Source organism: Plectrocnemia conspersa, unplaced genomic scaffold (genome assembly GCF_051122295.1).
Source record: "Plectrocnemia conspersa isolate PC_06_02 unplaced genomic scaffold, ASM5112229v1 ptg000013l, whole genome shotgun sequence".
Lineage (NCBI taxonomy): Eukaryota > Metazoa > Arthropoda > Insecta > Trichoptera > Polycentropodidae > Plectrocnemia > Plectrocnemia conspersa.
Genome location: NW_028277177.1, coordinates 24527787 through 24543121, shown reverse-complemented (window position 1 = coordinate 24543121; position 15335 = coordinate 24527787). Strand labels below are relative to the sequence as shown.

Below are 15335 nucleotides of genomic sequence, written 5' to 3'. Positions count from 1 at the left end.
AAATTAAAATTTCATATTTCATTAAATGACATGCATTTTCATTGAACATATTCTAGGGTGGGGGGGGGGGGGGAATGACGTCCATGTTAAAACAGAAAGTAACGTTCATGATGAAACAAGGAGTGGAAGATCATCCGATGTCACTGATGAACTCAATGAAAATTTTTTTACCTAAGTATGCGCGCGTTGGGTACCACAAGACAAAATAATGGGCACGATATGGCGTTTAAAATAAGAAACTCGTCTCCAGAATCACAAAATGCATTAATTCGATGGTGTCTAGGTTAAAAAATAAATAAAGGTATAAGTCAATGCGCTCGAATCTTATTTTTTGAGGCACACAAGGACATGCGCCTTTAGATCATTATTTTGTCATCGTCATGTCAACGTCGTGTCGGCGACACACGACGCCGGACCAAATTCCGAGCATTCCCGAGCGAGTCAGTCACACGATCCGCATCTAATGCAACTCTTCAGCGCCAATGGGCGACGGGCGTATAACCATACACAAGTGCTAAAATAAAAAAATGAAAACAAACATTGGGTCAATTCTGCGAGTGATTGCACACATGCGAACTGGATGGCCAATGGCGATAAGTGAAGCTGAATAAATTGTAGGATGTGAGTCACGCCAGTGACTCACCGAAGAAAATGTTGAGCTCCCCTGTGCAATAAGCGCGTGCGTTATCTAACCGCGATAAAAATAATCGCATTTAGCGACACGTTTGGAATTATTAAATTGCGGTATATCTAGCTTTTGTGAAAGTGTCTCAGCATTGTTTATTTTAGTATTTTAGTGATGACGAACGTTCAACGTGTATTGGATTTAATAATAATATGATAAGCGATATTATACAATTGATCAAATTACTATCATAAATCTGATCGTGTAATAAAGCTCGATGAAATCCAACCGCATAATCCGATAATTTATTGATATGTGGATATATTATATAACCATCGAAAAATACATAGATAAGAAGTAAAATAAAATCATAGGCACATACGATCGGTATACGTACTGGCTTGGCAGGGCAAACAAATGTAAACGCGCTAAACCAGAAATTAAGCGAAAAGAAACTTTTAATTATATATTAATAAATAAGGCTCCTCAATAATGTAGTCATACTTTATTAGATTAGGGATCTATATTATGGAATCTAAATACGAATATATTTAATTAAATAATTTAATGGTCATTAAATATAATAACAAAGAAAGAATAATTTTTTTTATTTTATATCTTCTATCATTATATAAAATATATTTGATTTTAGCAGAATTAACATGAGAAGTTTAATTATATATTTATAATATAAATGATATTATATTAATTAAAAAAAATTATATTTATCTACTACTAGAATTCTATTTTTTTAATTAGAATTTTTTATTGAAATTTAATTTTTATAATTGAATGGAATTTAATTAAAAATCAAGAAGTGTACTAATATTATTTGTATTAAATTTTAAAGTTTATTATTTATAAGAATCGTAATATTAATTTATTCTTTTATTAAATAATAGAGATATTTATATATTAAATGAAATATTTACAATAAATTTTATTTATTTTATATATTATTTATTTAAATTAAATTAAGACTATCTTAACCTAACAGGTTACTCCCAATGCGTCACCATGGTTGAAAACAATACATTGTAGTATTTCAATACAAAAAAATATGTCTACTTACAATAAAACAAAAAAATCATAAGATATTAAAATTATATGATGCGAACCGAACCAGCTCCTCATAGCTGACATTAAACAGATCAATGTGCAATACCATCGTATTAAAGATCCGGATGGCGATAACCATAGCGAGTGCGTACGTCTTAGCCCCAACGTACATTAAAAGAGGACGCGATCGTGATTCTCGAAGACGTTCCCTCGAGAATTGTCGACAGCACCCTTCAGTAGTTTGAATAAATGTTTAGCGACATACAACTTTATCAGCGAATCGTATCCCAACGCTTCTAAAAGAAAGGCGCTGGGATATAAGAACGGATAATAAGCAAATATCTTTTTATAAAGGTATCTTAAGAACATTTTTGACTAAAAGGGAGTATTTGGTTATTCGGGGATTCCAAATTATAGATCCCGATTCAAGTATGCTACGAATTAAGGTGTCATAGAGGATGCAAATAACTGACGAGTCGTCAAAGTGAAAGGCGTTCCTCTAAAGCCGAGCATCTTGGAAGATTTATCACAGACGTCGCGTACGTGTAGAGAGAACCTCCACTTGCTCTCAATGGCAAACGGGATCGAGAAAATGACACAGTATGTCACGGAAATCTCCATAGAGAGTCTAAATCACTCTGTAGAGTAAAGGAGACCGCAACAGATCGAATGCATTTATACAATTTTAAATCATTTGCGTACAGAAGAAAACTTGAATTTGTAAATGCCGTATTTGTCATCAATAATCAAAGTGTATCATAGATGAAAACGCTTTAAGTCGATCAAAACATTTATTGACCGAATCAAAGAATAAATCTTGGGAGTGTTATAAATGTTAATGCCAAAAATAGTTGTCGAGTCAGATCATGGGTGTCAATGGACATTCTTGAGCACTCCGGCGACCTGATCGCAATCGGAGAAGGCATTTTAAACGTTTTCTTTCTCCACAAATCAAAGTCGGCCATCAAAAAGCCGTAAAAGGAGCGCGATTCGAGAAAACAATTGAGCCGTTTGGTCAAACCGCAACTTCCCCTGGCGGGATATACCACTTCGCTAGGACAAATTGGTTTCCGCTCTTGCTTTCCTCACCACCAGGTGATATCACCGATAAAAAATGCTTGCGGTCTACTGTTTTCGGCCAGACGGCCGATAAGCGCATAAGTTATGCCATTTGATCGAAAGTGATCGCGAGGCTTTTGTGTCCAGGCGAAAAAACCGGTTAGTTATATTTTTATTTCCATGGACACGAGGCCAGTTTTGGCCATTATAGGCGCGCCCGTAGGATCCTGAAATCCGGACGAAGACACGACTCGAGAGCTCAAAGCTCGAGAATATTAGTTTAAGTAAAAAAAAATCTGTTATGTAATGGAAGATTTTGTACTAGTCGCATGAGTCACATATGAATCACGCCGAACGATATATAGAAGGCAATAAATATTTTTATCGCTAATGACTTTCTTTATATGTTAGGTACTACTACTATGAATCCTATGCCTGAGAATGCAAGGATAACAAGTGATCTAGAAAATTATATTTTTTACATGTACATACATGTTATATTTATCTGACAAGACCTCATTGTAGACTGTGCCGTATATTTAGGTTTAAAATATTTCAAGAATTTATTATACAAACAGCTTTGCATACATAAAACATTCCTTTGTTATCAAGGTTTAAAAGATTTTATAATTAAAAACTATGATGCATTACGATAATAAGTAGCGTTCAAGTGTTTACTATTATAATTAAATATCTTCCAACTTTGCCATGATAATAATTTATTTCATATTATTTTTTTTATCATATTATTTTAATGCGCCGCGCCAAATCATAGATTCAATATTGATCATGATCATGCGATTGCTGTACTGCTTATCATTGATGCCAAAACTATCAATCATATGACAATAAATTAAATGGTCAGAATTTTATTAACAACTTGGTCATAATTATATTATTCAGGGTCAGAATAAAAATAGCAAAAGGTCAGAATATAAGACAATCAGAATTAAAATATAGGGCAATCACGTGAATTTTAATTTAATTAACAAAACTGTATAATATTACAAACTCGTATAAAACTACTCTCAGTATAAAAATGAATGTTTCTATCTTAAATATTTTTATGTATTTTTGTCTAGTATAATATCTTATATTTTGTATAATCTTTAAACTGTTATTGCTACAGCTCCTCCACTACAAATTCTTACGGGCCGCCAGTGATACGATCTAATTAATTGTTATTATCGATTCAATTAAATTATATCGCGTTTGGTGCAAAAACTCAAACGTATAAAACTTGTAAATAAATAATCGCACAAACCTTGAATATGTGACATACTTAATTATTTTACGGTCGCAATAATAATCAATTACTAACTGATAAGCTCACTGTATAGAAAAAACCGCTTTATTTACATTATTTATATTATCGTTAATGATATTATATTAAATAAGCAAAATCGCCATAATTACTAAAATATATTTATATATCACAATATGAGTCACTGTTTTGTTATTATTGATAAAAAATATGGTTTGTTATATGGAGAGTAAACAAAGCTATACTGCTTGTATGTCGATGTTCATATTAAGCGTAAATATCGGTACCGGAACATGCCGGTGACGGATAATATGAACATACATATGTTTTTTTCTTCTTTATATACGCATATATTCAGGGATACTGCAATCCCGCAGTCTGACGGATCGATATAAACACGCATATTGGTAAATTTCCATTTAACCGACAAACCCAAATGATGACAATCAGTCACGGAGTAGAACCCGCGACCTCTAAATGCCCACACACATAAACCGTGAACCTAAAGAGTAAAAACCTACTATAAAAAAATCAATGACTCACGCGAGAGTAGATAGCGTTCAAAAAACGATACAAAAACAGCATTTTGATATTCAAATTGGCAATGTGCAAGAATGCGGATACTGCGCGAGAGATAACACCGGATTGTACGCACGCTTGAGTCACTTAAACTTGAATAGTTAATTTGTTGTATAACTCTTTCACTTTCAAGAGATAGCGCTGAATTTGTATGGCATTCGATCAGAGTATTATTAAGAATCTGATCAAATGATCTCTACAAAAACCCATAGACCAGATATTGACCAAAAACACCGAAATAGTTTTTTGCGAGAAGCAAAGAATGCGGAACTAGCCTGAAAAATTCTTAGACAGGATCTTCATAAACGAAAAACCCATATTGAGTTCAGAAAACTGCAGTAGAATTTATAAATAAAAATATAATATACAACACTTGAAATTTAACGAAGCAAAAAAATTTAAATTGACTGTAGATATTTTTTGTATATATGACTGGCAAATTTTGAAAAATTTAACAAACTGCTTTATTGAAAAATCTCTACAAATTTGCCTTGGAGCTCAGTAAATCATATCAATATATTTACAAATACAGAATTTTCTTTTATAGCTCGGTGTGGACTTTGGCCTCGCCAAACCTCGTTCCGAGTGATTAAAAAACCTATTGCTTTTGAGATGAACTTGTTGCCAGAGTCCAATATTTTACTAATCTCTATAACAAATCAATAATAGCAAAACAAGCTAAAACTATTTTATTGTCACATTACAATATTTACAATCGTATACATATTTTAATGTTTTCAGATAATATTATTTAAATGACGTTATTAAATCTCATAGTGAATAATAAACAAGTAATAAGTCATAAAGCAATGTACTTTCAATCGTATTAAGCTTCTCCCACACACTCGACAAATACGTTAGAGATTTGTATGCAAGTTAAATTATAAATGTATGCAGTTCTAATCGGAAATTGATAGATTACCATAGTGAATTTATCTTAATTAAATAATTGTTCAATGTGGTTGCACTTTGATACATTAAAATAAACAGTATTATGTTACGCGACTAGTAATATGTTTTTAAAACAACTAGAACGTAGAATAAGCACCGATCTAAGGGTTAAATAGCTCGAAAGGGACAGTAGGAAGCATTTATAGTTCATCGACGATTATAAACTTAAACTAGACTGCCGTCTTATACAGAATGGGTCATAAGTTATGCACATTTTAAAGCGCAAAAAAGCGCGCAGGAGCTTGGTCCTTGGAAATTTAGTCGCAATGGATCGCTTCACGGTAGGAAAAATATGCGTTCTGTTTTACAAAAACAACAATTTTTATGCGATTGTTCGGCGTCTGTTTCTCACTCACTACCGATTGTATGTATATTGTATACTCAGTATGAATCAGTGTCCGAGGGTTAATTTAATTAAATAATGGCTCAGGAAGTTCGAGGAAACCGGTTCGCTAAATAAGAATAAAACTGGGCGGCCACCGAGCAGGAGTAGAGAAGAGAATGTCGCGCAAGTTAACGAGTCTGTACGAGAAGATCCGGGCTGTTCGACTCACAAGCGTTCTGCTGCTATAGCGAAACCAATATCAATGTTATGTCAAATTTTGAAACTGGACTTAAAACTACACCCATATAATGATTGAGCAGCCTGCTATACATCCAATGTGACTATAGCGATGGTGAGGGAAATGTTTCCTAATTCCATGATCCACCCGCAGCACCTCTTGATTTTTTATGGGGTTATCTCAAAAGTGGTGTTTACTTGAATAAACCAGCCATAATAATCTAATTTAAGACTAATAATATCCTAAACATAGTGCTTCAAAACTTAGGTTCAAGAAATGCCAGCGGCGGGATGGCGGACATTATTTTACAATTAGTTCTTTCAGTGAAATAAATATTCATTATCATACGACCTGTAGTTTTTTATTGTATTTTAAAAAGCACTAAACTTATAGCCCACCTTGTAATAAAGAGTTAGGTACAAGTCATAATTTAAAAAAATAGCACATTCAAGAGATTATCAGAGCAACGGCGCAACACAATACGCCAGGTAGGGTACAGTCATGGAATTCCAGATCGGCGTGTTTGCTTCTGAAGGCTGAATTTGTTTTCGCAGGTGGTGCGATTGTTTGAACGCGAAACACACGAACTAGTACGTTTGCATGCATCATCCATCTGCAATGCACAATGGCCAAAGAAACGTCGGTAAAGCGAATTTACAACTCCATAATGAATCCGATATTTGTTTAATAGACGATAAATTCGCTTGGAGCGGCGTCAACAGGAGCTGCTGCGATGACGACAGCCCGAAAATAAATATTGAATAACCAAAACGAGCACAAGTGTAATCAAACATTGCGAGCTAGGTTTGCGTTGCTGAGCGAATATACCGGATGCAATAGGGAAGGTTGAGATTCAATAATTTGAGCACAAAATATCAATACGGTATGGGTTTCTTTTTGGCTATTCGTATTTGCTAGAATAGTGTTTCTTTAAAAACTTTGATAATCTAAAATCCATTAAACGTGCGTTAGAAGCATATTATTACATTTTTCTCGAGTATTTCATGGAATATTATTTGGACGGTAATCGATCGACGGAAGACCATTCAGATATTTTCACATAATTTTAGCACATTGAAAACCACAACTTATTTGCGATATTTAGAACAATATAACGACCCAATTCAAGTTTCATATGTTTGCAGTACTGTAAATCAGACAGCTGTCAATAATCAAAGCGTCAAATGTTAGTTGCAACAACACATTTACGAAATAAAAAATCTGTATGAACGCGTATTGAAATTTACGGGAAGATTATAGTCAATTTCATAACAATAATTCGCAACGTAATGAAACAAAATTGAAGAGACTGGAAGCGTTGCGTTGCCAACAATGATTTCGATCATAGTAGACACCGCCGATAAACATTCAATTCACAAATATTTTTCAGAAGAAGCGTCTCATTGTCCCTCAATTCGAAACAAAATAAAGGCGCATAAAAACGATGGATTTTGGAGCGGCACTAGTCACTCGGGTATATTGAGAGAAATTGTTTAATTTAAAGATTTTTCAAATTTCATTAGTCGAAAATCATGCGAATAATTCGAATGTCCGATTAAGAACCCTACTCAGTAACTTGTAGAAATGCATGATTACATACGTTTATACGAGAACATATCCAAGTGTTCCTAATCAGTTCAGATAAAAATATCTTATGATTACATTATCGATAATTGTATAATGCCGTTTCTTTGTTGCCATCTTGACCTGCATACGCAAATGACCATAAACTAGACGAAGTTAATCCCGACGTCATTTCGCGGGATCCTAAAGCGTACCTAGAAGTTCAAGAACAAACAACACGGTACGAAATTAGCCACTACTATTTCAGAGTTGATAGTATAGCACAAATAGAACTGGCGCATAAAATTTACGACCGGCATAAAATTTCCGCTCACAATGTCGAGAATGCGACCGCAGTACGGAGAGGACCATCACTTTGAATGAAAGTGACAGTAGTGGTGGCTGAGGTCAAGCGGCGCTAAGATGTAAAAAGCGCTCAGGAGACAAATAATGCGTTGCGTAGAACGAGTTGCGAAAAAACAGCTAACGGTTTTCGATCCGGATCGAAATCCATTGAAATGGCGTCGATTATCTCCGGTGATGAGGTCACCGCAGATAGATGGTGAAGTTATTGATAGACGGACGCGTGGCGTGAGTTGTTCGTAGTGCGAGATTGATGATCGCGTAACAGCGATTACAAAGCACAGCGGTGTCCAGTTGGACGTTTAGCGTTATTATGTTATGATGATGAGGCAAAAAATGTGGAAGAAGCGGGGTGTGGTGTGATTATCGAGACGTTTATAAAATTTTGAGGTGGATGGATGATGTGAAGATGGCGTGAACTCTGTTAGTGTGTTGAAAATTTGAAACTCCAGCTCCAGATGAATGAATCATACTAGATGCAATGAACACAAGAAAATGTCCCCAGTTTTTTATCTTCTTCGATTTTTTATCTTTTATAGGTAAGAACATTGATGACGTGATACTGACAATGATAAGATTATTTTCAAGAGTAAAAGACAAAAAAAAAACTCGATGTTGCTCGTTTGACATATTTAATTCCACAAACATTTCAATCGGAAGTTAATTTATATATATATATATAAGTGCTCCTATGATAGACATACTCTCCAGATCAATCGGAATTATTGATGCATCTCCTACTTCCTCCTCAATTCCCTTTTCTAAAGTATTAATTTAGATAATAAATTCAAGTACGTATTTTGACATCAAGTCGTTTCAGATGCCACATTGCCTGTTTTTTGTACCATCGTCCCGCTAGACACTCTCCAGAGATCCGACCTACACTTCTTAGCCGTCAATGATCCTATCCCCGGAGCTGTAGTTTTGGGTCGGTGATTTTCGCGGATTACGCTGGTGAAATAATAAGAATCGGAATGCGGTCTTCAAACGATCGACGAACATCGTCCTTGACAGAGAGTCTACCACACCCGATGCGGTGACGTGCGCTGTACTCACACGTTCGCATGTGGCATTACCACCGGCTATAATATACCTTCGTATGCTACATACGTGTATGTGTAACAATGTAAATACACGCTCTTTTTCGGCGCGTCCGCGAAATGTTGGCTCGTGAAGAGAATGTCCATCAGGAGATACAAGAATGACATCACGTATGGTGATTTTTTACCTGCAAGACATGCTGATGGATATGTACCGTTGAGGATTGTTACCAAGAATGTATCTACATTGTCAACAGAGGAGTGGACATTTAGTGCAACAATTTAATCGGATAATTTGGTATGCTTTTGAATTGAAATGTTTGCAAAGTTCTCGCTTTCTTGGAATCGCGCGTCGAATAATTCGCAATGTGTATGCAAAATTTGTCGTTTCCTTTCCATTTATATATGGCTACCATTTAAGTGTATTTTAATGCATGCCACCGAAGAAGAACATTATATGCAATTATTAAATTAAATTATCATCTTAAATATCTGACCATGTTATTTTTATTACAAATATTTTTTATTCAAACTGTCATTAAGTCAACTGAAAACACGGAATTCTTGGAATAATGATAGCAAGAAAGTTTTAAGTACTAACGTACGTGAAGATCGGAGATTCGGACGAATTAGGTAATGCCCCCCCACCCAACCAAATGGACAACGCCTTTACAAATACAAAATAAGTTTTTACATTGACATTGACAAATGCCAGCCGGTGGTATATGATAACTAGGGATTGCAATAATACCAGAATTTTCAATACCGGTATTACACATTATTATTAAAATTTTAATAATTTGATAATAATATAAAAAAGGAAAAACTATCCCGAGTAAAGCTCGCATGTTTCACCATTTTTAGTGATTAGTATATCCCAAATATTCGAATACCCCCGCAATTATTATTAAAATATATATAATATTTAAATTACATCATTATCCCTTTCAGTGTTTATTACGATCCAGCTTGGATGATTTGTAGAAATGTTTTATTATTACATTACAACTATACCTAATTGTCATAGTGTGTTTAGAAGTTTAAGTTAGTTAAACGTCGTTTAATCAACAAATCTGATGAATGCCCATTCATTTAAAGTCGAACTGAATGCTTTTTGTGATATATTGCTGAATTTTGATACATACTTTTGCGAAAAAATCAATGAACATATTTTTTTGGGGAAATATAATTAACAAGTAGGTTAAATTTCGATTTCTGCCGACGTTTATGAATAATTATCCGTTTGACTATCTATGCATATTTCGTGTTTCAAACAATCTTCCTTACGTTCAGGTTCTTCTAAAAATACTTTATACGCTAAAATTTTTAGTGTGTTTTTACGAGTACTAATAAAAATCATTAGGACAACTTACTGTAAAAAACCTTTTTGTACCGTTTATTTTTTCATTTTCATTAATTTATTACATTGTCAGAAAAAATAAACATTTAAAAACAGTAAAAACATTTTTTTTTTTTTGGAACAATAAGTATAGGAAAGCAATCATTATCTTGACGATTATCAGAAAGCACTTTATGTGAAAGGAGTGCGTAGAAAATCATAAATCTGTTTGTTTAAAACGCGATATACAATATTTTATTCTAAAAATAGATTTATTTATTTAATATATTATTTTAACTATTGCACATTTGATATTTATTTTCGAAAGATTTATCATAATAATATAAATTAAATTTAAGTTACAAATGTTTATGTAAACACTATAGAATACAAAATATGTAATTACTGCATAATATTATTCTACTCTGATATCCTACGCCGATAACACTACTCTGGTTAATCCTATATAATTAGCATTATTTGATTCTCCGCTTCTGCTTGCAAGCAACATACAGATTTGAAAAAAATGGAAAAAGATCGGTACTACCCGTTTTTCATTTTAAAATACCGGTATTATCGAATGTCGATTTTTACCCCAATACCGGTATTGCAATCTCTAGTGCTAACCTAAGGGTCGCCAATCCGCGGCTCTTTTTTGGCCAAATTCACAATTTTTTAGGATTGCAAAAACAAAGCAGAAGTTCTCATAAAATGAAAGAATTACCATTATCTCATTTAAAAGTGAAAGAGAGAACTATTAAAATGTCTTTAAATGTAACCCACCAACAAGAAGAATAAGTAAAATCGGCTCCTTTATTATCAATTGCTGTAGATGAATCTTGTGACTTAAAGGACACAGTTCAAGTTTTCCTTTATATCAGCTGTATAACATCTGGAGGTCCTCAATAATAACTTTTGGGAGAATTGCCACTTAACCATACACGCGGAAAGGACATAGCAAAATCTGTCATCGAATGCATTAAAAAAAGCATCTTCCATTAAATAAAACTGTGTCAATTGCAACGATAGGGTAAAAAGTATGACAGGCATGAAATATACACGAGAAAGCTATTCTATAAAATTTGAAAATCTAATATAAACAAAACCCATCTGATGAACTATATTATTCTCCATAGCAATATATGAAGTGGGATCTTGATACATAAGAGCAAAATACATAAATATTTAAAATGTATACTTCTACGTTGTGGATAGATGCACTAATAATTATCCATTAATAATAATGTTTCTATACAAGATATATCACCATTGTGGAAACAGCGATCCAAGAAAGTCAGAGCCTTTTAACCAGAGGTTAAAGTTGTATTTATTAATTGAATAAGTGAAATTACAACACGCGTGCCATTTGGAAAGCAGACAAGCGAGTTAATGTGGAATTCCACAATAAAAGGGTTGGACAATGGAATAGTGAGATGCGATAAAGACGAGGGAAAGCGACAGGCATAAATTAGAGAGGTCACCCTTAACGACTGTCACAGACTAGCGAGTCTTGGAAGACTTCCAAAAACTGTGAATCGATAATGACTAGGATATACACACGCACGTGCTCGCTGAAAGTTCAAGTGTAGTAATTTATTGCCCACTTTAGTTCTTTTCTGTTTAACGGCGAACGAAAGACACACGCACCTGCCGTTTTTGGTAGAACTGAAAGAATTTTTTTATTACTCGGACCCACACTGTTTGCTTTAATAATACCGATGTTATAATATACACGTTTAATTAGACAATAAACAGCGTGTAATTACGAAGTAATGAGTAAAACATAAGTATAATAATTCAGTATGTAAATACGTATTGCATAATCTTAAACGTACGAATTATACAAAACGGTCCATACTTAAATAACTGTCTGAGATTTTACATAAAAGTACAGTTTTATCGTCAAAATTTATTTTATTAAAAGCATTGATAATAAACAGCGTGATTTAACGACTTTTTATGAATTTATAAAACGTTTTGATTATGCATTTTTATAAACGGGAACAAACATTATAGTAATTGTTAAAATAAAATAAATGATTAGCTTAGAAACTGGGTGGCAAATCCAATTAGTAACTTCTTCAACTTCGTATGGTAAATATGAAAGATATGCATCTCTGCAGATACTTATTGATGGGTGTTAGATATATATTTTTACAGCAACTACAAAGTTAACATATTTTCGCATTTGAGTAAGCTGGAGCTTTAAAAAAAATATCTGTTCATGAATCTGTAAAATAATTGGGTAAGACATTTGAGATGCATGCTCTTCATAATAATATCGTTAGCTACTTGGTATTTTCAATTCATCAAATTGTTAAAATCATATCATCGTCAATTTAATAAGATTTCTGGACGTAGTTAAAACCGTATTTTTACACCAAACTTTGACGATAGTTTGCACATCTTCAAAGGAAACCGGTTCTTAATATAAACAAGAATTGCAAAATGTGTATTTATATGGAAAACGCAGTTTGAACAGCAGACAACCATCTTCCTTCAAGATGGTCAATACCGAAAAAGCAAACACTGATAACTTGTGCAAAGCGAAGCATTCCGAGAACACAAGCAACAACCTTTCATGTATTTATAGTAAACTATAAAACATTTTTATTATAGCAGACACATTCCACACTTTAGCAGGTGTTTGCATAAAATTGAATCATAACACCGTTCTGTAGTGAATCATTGTCAAGTATCAAATTTATCAAACAGGTAAGCACTATCACAAGCAGAAGCGGACACGCCTGGTGAGTCACACGGCGAGATTCTTCCTCAACGCCTGAAATGACTCATGTACTTTTTACAGATTTCAGTAAAAAAAAACCCAAATAAGATAATTGTAGCCGGTGTCATCGGACACGTCATTAAAAAAACGGATTCGTAGAGAAATCGGTCACGGATTATGTACCATTGAATCGGAACAGAAAGTGGTGGATGTGACGCACATAAATTTCCCTTCCGACATTGAAAAATAACTTGACGGGTTCAACATAGCGTTATCGAAACAAACAATTAAGCAGCGCCACAAAGTGATAAGAATGGTATTGTAGTATTTTAATATTTAATCAAACATAATATGATTTATAATAAAATCTGATGTCATCCATTCCGAAGTAAAGATGACACTACAACTAAAGTTGTTACAACGATGGCCACCCAGCTGACAGGTGACCGCATTGTTCTAGTGATAATGGCGTGTCTTATCAGCGGAACTGAAGCGTTTAAAATGTATGCAAAATGAATGACGATACAAGAGCTGAATTTTAATTCTAAACATTCAACGAAGTTTTGCTGATCTTTCAAATATAAATATATGCTGAAAATTAATGTTTATAGAATCGGGAGATTATTGAAAACAATTACCCGTCCTGATGTTAGTAAAAATATTGTTCTATAAAATGTTACGATCACCGCGAACCCAATTATCAAGTTTTATCAATATTTATTATTTAAATTTTTTGGGTCTGCGCCCCCGGATAATGTGCTCCGTAAACTATATCCTTAGTGGCGTGTTATATGTTGAAATTTAAAATGGCTTGAAATGCTTCTGAGATGTATGGATATGTTAAAATATATACACACAAATGTATAAATGTAAAATCTCGATTTATTGATATTATTAGAATCGAATAATTAACCAAGCAGATTTTCACTGAGTTACAATTTATTTTTTGCAGTTTTTAAATATTAATTATTTATGTATTTACGTTAAATATATTCTATAGAACAGTTCCATCAACTGACTTCATCTAAAAATCTGCAATAAAATATCCTATAGCCTATTATATATATTATCATTCAGTACAGTTAAATTCGCACCTTCTCGCACCAAATACAGAGACATAAAATTTTGTCCCCGCTTGAAAAACGTTTAATGCGTATGTAAATTTCCCAAAGAATTTTCTTAATGATACCATGTCGCGATAGCTTGTATCCGGCAACCTATTAACCGCCGTAGGAGGAGACGGCAATTACGCGAACGAGAAATTCTACGTCACAAAACTCGTTTAATGGAGTGACGATAAGAAAATTGAGATATTAACAACGCTCGGAGACAGAAGTGCGCCAAAACAAATTAGGCTTTTCCGAGAACGGATAATAGAGCGATATGTATACTGTCGTTCCAAAGGTAGAATAGGGAAAAAATGGCGCCCGAAGCGCTTAGAAATGCCTCGATAACACAACAATGGCCACCGAAAAGGCAATAATCATTCGTCAATATGGTATCGGAACGCCCTCGCAATGATTTATTCGCCAGCCCACACGAAAACCCAACTGATTTCTCCTAACAATGGAATGCACGTAATTAGCGTCAATTATCCAAAGTCTAATTGGACATTGTGTAACTTGCGCATCGATACACCGAGAATTAGAATGATAAAGGCGAACGAAGAAAACGAAACAATGCCTTTAGAGCACCCAAATCTTTATCAATCCCAGTTTTACGGAATAAATATTTAAAAAATCATCCTTATATTGTAAAGTAACAAAAAAAGCTACTGTACTGACCTAGAGTTAACGCGTTTATTTTACATATAAGGCTAAGTTGTTTAGTTTTCAAATAATTATTTAATTTGCGGGTGGAACTGGTGTAAAAATTGTCAAATCCATCGATGGATTAACAGATTTTACGAAGAATTTTAATAAAATGGTTATGAATTACTAACTTTGTTTACCGTAATATATTGATAGAAATATCTGTGAATAACTAATCAAGTCATTTAAATTAACTTCAAAAAGTAGAAAATATATTGGGGCATGACAGATGCCCTTTGGACTGTAATGGTAAAACCAAACATTCCTTTGGACTTGCAAAGGTTCAAGAACAAAATTATATAAATCATAATTGTCATTATGAATTGGAGAAAATTATTAGTTTTCATACTGAAAAACACACGTTAAAACAATAGATTTGCTCAGATTATTA

At 33.7% G+C, this 15335-nt stretch overlaps 1 protein-coding gene across 10 annotated transcripts in view; it reads right to left on the bottom strand.

Annotated features, from left to right (window-relative positions):
* Window positions 1-15335, bottom strand: part of zip (myosin heavy chain 10) — a 68887-nt gene that overhangs the window by 19719 nt on the left and 33833 nt on the right. The window lies entirely within an intron of this gene.